The sequence below is a fragment of the Sturnus vulgaris genome, unplaced genomic scaffold (genome assembly GCF_052056855.1).
Source record: "Sturnus vulgaris isolate bStuVul1 unplaced genomic scaffold, bStuVul1.hap1 Scaffold_183, whole genome shotgun sequence".
Classification (NCBI taxonomy): Eukaryota; Metazoa; Chordata; class Aves; order Passeriformes; family Sturnidae; genus Sturnus; species Sturnus vulgaris.
This window is the reverse complement of record NW_028276119.1, coordinates 357,501-367,500: the sequence shown is the minus strand read 5'-3', so window position 1 is coordinate 367,500 and position 10,000 is coordinate 357,501.

Here is a 10,000-nt window from a genome sequence, read left to right as displayed (position 1 = left end):
TCTGCCGGCCGTGTTACCGGCCGGCCTAATGCTGGGTAGACCTGTTGCCCTCGGCCGGCCTTTGGACGTGGCGGCCGAATGCTGGGTAGACCTGTTGCCCTCGGCCGGCCTTTGTACCTGACGGCCGAATGCTGGGTAGACCTGTTGCCCTCTGCCGGCCGGCCTAATGCTGGGTAGACCTGTTGCCCTCGGCCGGCCTTTGGACGTGGCGGCCTAATGCTGGGTAGACCTGTTGCCCTCGGCCGGCCTTTGGACGTGGCGGCCGAATGCTGGGTAGACCTGTTGCCCTCGGCCGGCCTTTGGACGTGGCGGCCTAATGCTGGGTAGACCTGTTGCCCTCGGCCGGCCTTTGGACGTGGCGGCCGAATGCTGGGTAGACCTGTTGCCCTCGGCCGGCCTTTGGACGTGGCGGCCTAATGCTGGGTAGACCTGTTGCCCTCGGCCGGCCTTTGGACGTGGCGGCCTAATGCTGGGTAGACCTGTTGCCCTCGGCCGGCCGTGTTACCGGCCGGCCTAATGCTGGGTAGACCTGTTGCCCTCGGCCGGCCTTTGGACGTGGTGGCCGAATGCTGGGTAGACCTGTTGCCCTCGGCCGGCCTTTGGACGTGGCGGCCTAATGCTGGGTAGACCTGTTGCCCTCGGCCGGCCTTTGGACGTGGCGGCCGAATGCTGGGTAGACCTGTTGCCCTCGGCCGGCAGTGTTACCGGCCGGCCTAATGCTGGGTAGACCTGTTGCCCTCGGCCCGCCGTGTTACCGGCCAGCCGAATGCTGGGTAGACCTGTTGCCCTCGGCCGGCCTTTGTACGTGGTGGCCGAATGCTGGGTAGACCTGTTGCCCTCGGCCGGCCTTTGGACGTGGCGGCCTAATGCTGGGTAGACCTGTTGCCCTCGGCCGGCCTTTGGACGTGGCGGCCTAATGCTGGGTAGACCTGTTGCCCTCGGCCGGCCTTTGTACCTGACGGCCGAATGCTGGGTAGACCTGTTGCCCTCGGCCGGCCTTTGTACCTGACGGCCGAATGCTGGGTAGACCTGTTGCCCTCTGCCGGCCGTCTTTCCGGCTGGCCTAATGCTGGGTAGACCTGTTGCCCTCGGCCGGCCCTGGTACCGGCCGGCATAATGCTGGGTAGACCTGTTGCCCTCGGCCGGTCTTTGTCTCTGGCCACCCGCGGCGTGGTAGTCCTGTTACCGTCGGCCGGCCTTGCAGCCCGGCCGCCGCGCGATGGCGCCCCGTCTCTTCCATCGGACGCGCGGCCCCCTTGTCGTCTCTGCAGCGGCGAGCACGCCTTCGGCGGTCGGCCTGCACGTCCGGCATGACCGCGGGCACTGGCAGCCCAGCAGGCAGCCCTGCTCTCGCGTCTTCTTCCCCCCGGCGAAAGGCGGGGCGTGAAGGCGGGCGACTTTCGGTCCCAGCCGTGCCCAGGTGTCCCTGCCGGCTCCGTGCGCCAGCATCCACTGGCGAGCTCCGCCGGCCTCTTCCCCAGCCGCGGCCCCTGTCCGCTCCGCCGTCATGGTGCCGGCACCCCACTTCCCCAAGCGCTCCCCGACAGGAGCAGGCAGCGTTGTCGCGCCCCCTCCCCGTGCTCGAATGGACCGCGGCCCTGCTCCGGGCTTCATTTCTGCAGCGCGCTCGCTCGCTCGCTCGCTCGCGCGCTCCCTCCCTCCCCCCCCCCTCCCCCCTCCCCCCGGCCGCCCACCCGCCGCGCTGCCGCCCTGCCGCAGGCTTGAGCGGCGCCGGGGCGGAGGAGGAAGGAACGCCACCAAAGCAAAAGGCTCCGAGAAAGCTGAACAGAGAGCTTCTTTGACCAGGGACAGACGGCGCCAATCATCCCGCCGCCATCCCTGCTTGTGCACCAGGCTCTCCGCCTGCCGACCTCGGCATCAGCCTCCCGCCGCCGCCGTGTAAACTGCCCGGTGGGACCGTGGGCGGGGGCAGGAAGAGGCTGAAAGTGCTGCCAGGGAGGCTGATGGCGGAGGGCGGGGTCGCCCCCAACCGACAATGGGCAGGGCCCGAGGCAGTCTGAAAGCGCTGCCAGGGAGGCTGATGGCGGAGGGCGGGGTCGCCCCCAACCGACAATGGGCAGGGCCCGAGGCAGTCTGAAAGCGCTGCCAGGGAGGCTGAGGGCGGGGGGCGGGGCGCCCCCAACCGACAATGGGCAGGGCCCGAGGCAGTCTGAAAGCGCTGCCAGGGAGGCTGAGGGCGGGGGGCGGGGCGCCCCCAGCCGACAATGGGCAGGGGCCCGAGAGAGTCTGAAAGCGCTGCCAGGGAGGCTGACGGCGGGGGGCAGGGCGCCCCCAGCCGACAATGGGCAGGGGCGGGGAAAGTCTGAAAGCGCTGCATGGGAGGTTGATGGCGGAGGGCGGGCTCGCCCCCAGCGTTAATGGGTGGCTGCGGAAGACGGGGCAGGGACAGGGAGAGGGCAGGCGGCTTCGTGCCGGCCCCGGGCGCCTCGACAGCGAGCCCTCACGGCCCCCCAAACCCGCGCCGAGGCCCCAAGAGCTCTGCAGACCTTCCGCGGAAGAACCGGCCCGAAAGCGGCCACCCGCTTGCCGACGGCGGCGCCGGTCGCCTCGATGCAGCCGCCTCCGTGGGGCGGGAAGGGGCAGGGCGAGTTGTGCCAGGGCGCGGCGGCTTTGGGCCGAGTTTCGCTGCACGTACGTGCTTCCCCTGGCTGTGCTGCGGCCCGTGAGGTTCTGTTTTGTGGTGGGGGGGGGCTCTGTAGGTAGGGTCTCTGGGGGACGGGGGAGGAGGCGTGGGGTAGGGAGGACGCCGTTTGGGGGGGTCAGTGTGTCAGCAGGGCGAGAACCGGGCACAGGCCCTCCGTCAGCTCGGCTGTGGGCCCAAAGGGATCACAAATAAGATTTGGCAAGAGTTTTGTTTTCCGGAAAAGATTTTCTTTCCGAGTAAATAGAAGAGGCAATCATTCAAAAAAGGCAAAGAGGAAATGAAACAAATCAAATCAAATCAAAACAAAACAAAACAAAACAAAACAAAACGAAATAAAATAAAATAATAAAATGAAATGAAAAGAAATGAAATGAAATGATGAAATAAAATGTTGTCGAAAATATGTCTTGGTCTTGAAATCGATTCTGCCGGGCGGGGCAAGGCTGCTGGAGCACTTGGGCTCCGGAGCGTTAAGAGGCTGTGGGGTTTCCCCGGCTCCGAGATGGTACAAGGATGCCTCGTCTACCCGGATCCGCGAAACGTGGCCCGTCCCGCGGCGGCCAGGTCGACGCGGCTCCGGGGCCGGTGGCGTGGGACCGCCGTCGCCGGCGAAGGCGCAGCGGCGGCGGCCGTGGCCGCGACGACCAGGTCTACACGACTCCGGGAAACTTGGCCGGTCCCGCGGCGGCCAGGTCTACTGGGCTCCGGGATGGGCGGCCGCCGTGGCCGCGGCGACCAGGTCTACCCGCCTCCGGGACCGGCGGCGTGGGTCCGCCGTCGAGGGCGAGGGCGCTGCGACGGCCGCGGCGACCGGGTCTACCTAGCTCCGGTGCGACCCGGGCTGCGTGCAGCATGGCGAAGGTAGACCTGTGGTCCGCATCACGGCGTGGGCAGACCTGGTGTCCGCAGCATGGAGCGGGTAGACATGTTGTCCGCCGCATGGAGTGGGTAGACCTGTTGTCCGCGTAATGGAGTAGTTAGACCTGGTGTCCGCAGCTTGGAGTGGGTAGACCTGTTGTCCGCAGCAAGCCGTGGGTAGACCTGGTGTCCGCAGCATGACCTGGGTAGACCTGGTGTCCGCAGCTTGGTAGACCTGTTGCCCGTTTCATGGCTGGGTAGACCTGGTGTCCGCAGCAAGCCGTGGGTAGACCTGGTGTCCGCAGCTTGGTAGACCTGTTGCCCGTTTCATGGCTGGGTAGACCTGTTGTCCGCAGCATTGAGTTGGTAGACCTGGTGTCCGCAGCATGCCCTGGGTAGACCTGGTGTCCGCAGCTTGGTAGACCTGTTGCCCGTTTCATGGCTGGGTAGACCTGTTGTCCGCAGCATTGAGTGGGTAGACCTGGTGTCCGCAGCATGCCCTGGGTAGACCTGGTGTCCGCAGCTTGGTAGACCTGTTGCCCGTTTCATGGCTGGGTAGACCTGGTGTCCGCAGCAAGCCGTGAGTAGACCTGTTGCCCGTTTCATGGCTGGGTAGACCTGGTGTCCGCAGCATGCCCTGGGTAGACCTGGTGTCCGCAGCTTGGTAGACCTGTTGCCCGTTTCATGGCTGGGTAGACCTGGTGTCCGCAGCAAGCCGTGGGTAGACCTGGTGTCCGCAGCTTGGTAGACCTGTTGCCCGTTTCATGGCTGGGTAGACCTGGTGTCCGCAGCAAGCCGTGAGTAGACCTGTTGCCCGTTTCATGGCTGGGTAGACCTGGTGTCCGCAGCATGCCCTGGGTAGACCTGGTGTCCGCAGCTTGGTAGACCTGTTGCCCGTTTCATGGCTGGGTAGACCTGTTGTCCGCAGCAAGCCGTGAGTAGACCTGTTGCCCGTTTCATGGCTGGGTAGACCTGTTGTCCGCAGCATGCCCTGGGTAGACCTGGTGTCCGCAGCTTGGTAGACCTGTTGCCCGTTTCATGGCTGGGTAGACCTGTTGTCCGCAGCATTGAGTGGGTAGACCTGTTGCCCGTTTCATGGCTGGGTAGACCTGGTGTCCGCAGCTTGGTAGACCTGTTGCCCGTTTCATGGCTGGGTAGACCTGGTGTCCGCAGCATTGAGTTGGTAGACCTGGTGTCCGCTACATACCCTGGGTAGACCTGGTGTCCGCAGCTTGGTAGACCTGTTGCCCGTTTCATGGCTGGGTAGACCTGGTGTCCGCAGCATTGAGTTGGTAGACCTGGTGTCCGCAGCATGCCCTGGGTAGACCTGTTGTCCGCAGCTTGGTAGACCTGTTGCCCGATTCATGGCTGGGTAGACCTGGTGTCCGCAGCAAGCCGTGAGTAGACCTGTTGCCCGTTTCATGGCTGGGTAGACCTGGTGTCCGCAGCATGCCCTGGGTAGACCTGTTGTCCGCAGCTTGGTAGACCTGTTGCCCGTTTCATGGCTGGGTAGACCTGTTGTCCGCAGCAAGCCGTGAGTAGACCTGTTGCCCGTTTCATGGCTGGGTAGACCTGGTGTCCGCAGCATGCCCTGGGTAGACCTGGTGTCCGCAGCTTGGTAGACCTCTTGCCCGTTTCATGGCTGGGTAGACCTGTTGTCCGCAGCAAGCCGTGGGTAGACCTGGTGTCCGCAGCATGCCCTGGGTAGACCTGGTGTCCGCAGCTTGGTAGACCTGTTGCCCGTTTCATGGCTGGGTAGACCTGGTGTCCGCAGCAAGCCGTGAGTAGACCTGTTGCCCGTTTCATGGCTGGGTAGACCTGGTGTCCGCAGCATGCCCTGGGTAGACCTGGTGTCCGCAGCTTGGTAGACCTGTTGCCCGTTTCATGGCTGGGTAGACCTGGTGTCCGCAGCAAGCCGTGAGTAGACCTGTTGCCCGTTTCATGGCTGGGTAGACCTGGTGTCCGCAGCATGCCCTGGGTAGACCTGGTGTCCGCAGCTTGGTAGACCTGTTGCCCGTTTCATGGCTGGGTAGACCTGGTGTCCGCAGCAAGCCGTGGGTAGACCTGGTGTCCGCAGCTTGGTAGACCTGTTGCCCGATTCATGCCTGGGTAGACCTGTTGTCCGCAGCAAGCCGTGGGTAGACCTGGTGTCCGCAGCTTGGTAGACCTGTTGCCCGATTCATGCCTGGGTAGACCTGTTGCCCGCAGCATTGAGTTGGTAGACCTGTTGCCCGTTTCATGGCTGGGTAGACCTGGTGTCCGCAGCATTGAGTTGGTAGACCTGGTGTCCGCAGCATGCCCTGGGTAGACCTGGTGTCCGCAGCTTGGTAGACCTGTTGCCCGTTTCATGGCTGGGTAGACCTGTTGTCCGCAGCATTGAGTTGGTAGACCTGGTGTCCGCAGCATGCCCTGGGTAGACCTGGTGTCCGCAGCTTGGTAGACCTGTTGCCCGTTTCATGGCTGGGTAGACCTGGTGTCCGCAGCTTGGTAGACCTGTTGCCTGTTTCATGGCTGGGTAGACCTGGTGTCCGCAGCAAGCCGTGAGTAGACCTGTTGCCCGTTTCATGGCTGGGTAGACCTGGTGTCCGCAGCATGCCCTGGGTAGACCTGGTGTCCGCAGCTTGGTAGACCTGTTGCCCGTTTCATGGCTGGGTAGACCTGTTGTCCGCTGCAAGCCGTGAGTAGACCTGTTGCCCGTTTCATGGCTGGGTAGACCTGGTGTCCGCAGCATTGAGTGGGTAGACCTGGTGTCCGCAGCTTGGTAGACCTGTTGCCCGTTTCATGGCTGGGTAGACCTGTTGTCCGCAGCATTGAGTGGGTAGACCTGTTGCCCGTTTCATGGCTGGGTAGACCTGTTGTCCGCAGCAAGCCGTGGGTAGACCTGGTGTCCGGAGCTTGGTAGACCTGTTGCCCGATTCATGCCTGGGTAGACCTGTTGTCCGCAGCAAGCCGTGGGTAGACCTGGTGTCCGCAGCATGCCCTGGGTAGACCTGTTGTCCGCAGCTTGGTAGACCTGTTGCCCGTTTCATGGCTGGGTAGACCTGTTGTCCGCAGCAAGCCGTGAGTAGACCTGTTGCCCGTTTCATGGCTGGGTAGACCTGGTGTCCGCAGCATGCCCTGGGTAGACCTGGTGTCCGCAGCTTGGTAGACCTGTTGCCCGTTTCATGGCTGGGTAGACCTGTTGTCCGCAGCAAGCCGTGGGTAGACCTGGTGTCCGCAGCATGCCCTGGGTAGACCTGGTGTCCGCAGCCTGGTAGACCTGTTGCCCGTTTCATGGCTGGGTAGACCTGGTGTCCGCAGCAAGCCGTGGGTAGACCTGGTGTCCGCAGCATGCCCTGGGTAGACCTGGTGTCCGCAGCTTGGTAGACCTGTTGCCCGTTTCATGGCTGGGTAGACCTGGTGTCCGCAGCAAGCCGTGAGTAGACCTGTTGCCCGTTTCATGGCTGGGTAGACCTGTTGTCCGCAGCATGCCCTGGGTAGACCTGTTGTCCGCAGCTTGGTAGACCTGTTGCCCGTTTCATGGCTGGGTAGGCCTGGTGTCCGCAGCATGCCCTGGGTAGACCTGGTGTCCGCAGCTTGGTAGACCTGTTGCCCGTTTCATGGCTGGGTAGACCTGGTGTCCGCAGCAAGCCGTGGGTAGACCTGGTGTCCGCAGCTTGGTAGACCTGTTGCCCGATTCATGCCTGGGTAGACCTGTTGTCCGCAGCAAGCCGTGGGTAGACCTGGTGTCCGCAGCTTGGTAGACCTGTTGCCCGTTTCATGGCTGGGTAGACCTGTTGTCCGCAGCATTGAGTTGGTAGACCTGTTGCCCGTTTCATGGCTGGGTAGACCTGGTGTCCGCAGCATTGAGTGAGTAGACCTGTTGCCCGTTTCATGGCTGGGTAGACCTGGTGTCCGCAGCTTGGTAGACCTGTTGCCCGTTTCATGGCTGGGTAGACCTGGTGTCCGCAGCATGCCCTGGGTAGACCTGGTGTCCGCAGCTTGGTAGACCTGTTGCCCGTTTCATGGCTGGGTAGACCTGGTGTCCGCAGCAAGCCGTGGGTAGACCTGGTGTCCGCAGCTTGGTAGACCTGTTGCCCGTTTCATGGCTGGGTAGACCTGTTGTCCGCAGCATTGAGTTGGTAGACCTGTTGTCCGCAGCAAGCCGTGGGTAGACCTGGTGTCCGCAGCATGCCCTGGGTAGACCTGGTGTCCGCAGCTTGGTAGACCTGTTGCCCGTTTCATGCCTGGGTAGACCTGTTGTCCGCAGCAAGCCGTGGGTAGACCTGGTGTCCGCAGCATGCCCTGGGTAGACCTGGTGTCCGCAGCTTGGTAGACCTGTTGCCCGTTTCATGGCTGGGTAGACCTGGTGTCCGCAGCAAGCCGTGAGTAGACCTGTTGCCCGTTTCATGGCTGGGTAGACCTGGTGTCCGCAGCATGCCCTGGGTAGACCTGGTGTCCGCAGCTTGGTAGACCTGTTGCCCGTTTCATGGCTGGGTAGACCTGGTGTCCGCAGCAAGCCGTGAGTAGACCTGTTGCCCGTTTCATGCCCTGGGTAGACCTGGTGTCCGCAGCATGCCCTGGGTAGACCTGGTGTCCGCAGCTTGGTAGACCTGTTGCCCGTTTCATGGCTGGGTAGACCTGTTGTCCGCAGCAAGCCGTGGGTAGACCTGGTGTCCGGAGCTTGGTAGACCTGTTGCCCGATTCATGCCTGGGTAGACCTGTTGTCCGCAGCATTGAGTGGGTAGACCTGGTGTCCGCAGCATGCCCTGGGTAGACCTGGTGTCCGCAGCTTGGTAGACCTGTTGCCCGTTTCATGGCTGGGTAGACCTGTTGTCCGCAGCAAGCCGTGAGTAGACCTGTTGCCCGTTTCATGGCTGGGTAGACCTGGTGTCCGCAGCATGCCCTGGGTAGACCTGGTGTCCGCAGCTTGGTAGACCTGTTGCCCGTTTCATGGCTGGGTAGACCTGTTGTCCGCAGCAAGCCGTGGGTAGACATGGTGTCCGGAGCTTGGTAGACCTGTTGCCCGATTCATGCCTGGGTAGACCTGTTGTCCGCAGCATTGAGTGGGTAGACCTGGTGTCCGCAGCATGCCCTGGGTAGACCTGTTGTCCGCAGCTTGGTAGACCTGTTGCCCGTTTCATGGCTGGGTAGACCTGTTGTCCGCAGCAAGCCGTGAGTAGACCTGTTGCCCGTTTCATGGCTGGGTAGACCTGTTGTCCGCAGCATGCCCTGGGTAGACCTGGTGTCCGCAGCTTGGTAGACCTGTTGCCCGTTTCATGGCTGGGTAGACCTGGTGTCCGCAGCAAGCCGTGGGTAGACCTGGTGTCCGCAGCATGCCCTGGGTAGACCTGGTGTCCGCAGCTTGGTAGACCTGTTGCCCGTTTCATGCCCTGGGTAGACCTGTTGTCCGCAGCTGGGTAGACCTGTTGTCCGCAGCAAGCCGTGGGTAGACCTGGTGTCCGCAGCATGCCCTGGGTAGACCTGGTGTCCGCAGCTTGGTAGACCTGTTGCCCGTTTCATGGCTGGGTAGACCTGTTGTCCGCAGCAAGCCGTCGGTAGACCTGTTGCCCGTTTCATGGCTGGTAGACCTGTTGTCCGCCGCCGGCCTGGAAGTACTCCAAGGGGTCGCTGTTTCTCGCTGCCTCCGGCTATGTCATCGTAGAAGGCGGCGTGCGCCACTGCGCCCCCTCGGTCACGTACATCGGTTCTCTTTCCGGCCTCCGCCGCTTCGGGCCCATCTGTCCGTATTATGGGAACGAGGTGACGGGCCGTATCCCCACAGGCTGTTGCTGTGCCTGTGTCCGTGGCGGAGAAGGGCGGACGCGCGTGCGGTCGCCAGGGCCAGAAGAACACCGCCGATGTCGGGGCGAGTCGCGTGGCTTCGTCCGGCTTCCCGTCTTACCCAGTTCGACTGGGACAGGTTAGCCCAGAGAGAGAGACCGATGCGATCCGAGAGCCGCTCCCCGGCCCAGGCGAGGCTGCGTGCTCAGTCGGGGGAGAAGCGAGAAAGCCCCCAGAGAGACCGATGCGATCCGAGAGCCGCTCCCCGGCCCAGGCCGAGGCTGCGTGTTCAGTCCGGGGGAGAAGCGAGAAAGCCCCCAGAGAGAGCGATGCGATCCGAGAGCCACCGCGCTCCCCCGGCCCAGGCGAGGCTGCGTTGTTCCAGGCGGGGGAGAAGCGAGAAAAAGGCCCAGAGAGAGGGCGAGAAAGCCGCGAGTGTGTCCCGCTCCGGCCCGGCTGCTGCCGGTTTCGTGACAACGGGGAGCCGGGCGCCTGCTCGCTCCCCCGGGGATGGTGGCGGGCGAGGCGGCGGCGCCTCGCCCCTTTTCTGCCCGGCCTTAAGCCGGGGCCCCGCCCGCTCGCCGGGTGCGGCATTTCTTCGGCTGTCGGTCCCGGTGCACGCTGGTGGCCGGCAGCCGGGGCTGGATTTCTGTGGGGCCGGCCCGGGGTTGTGTTGAGCCTGCCCGGGCTTTCCCTGGCCCCCCTCCCCGAGAG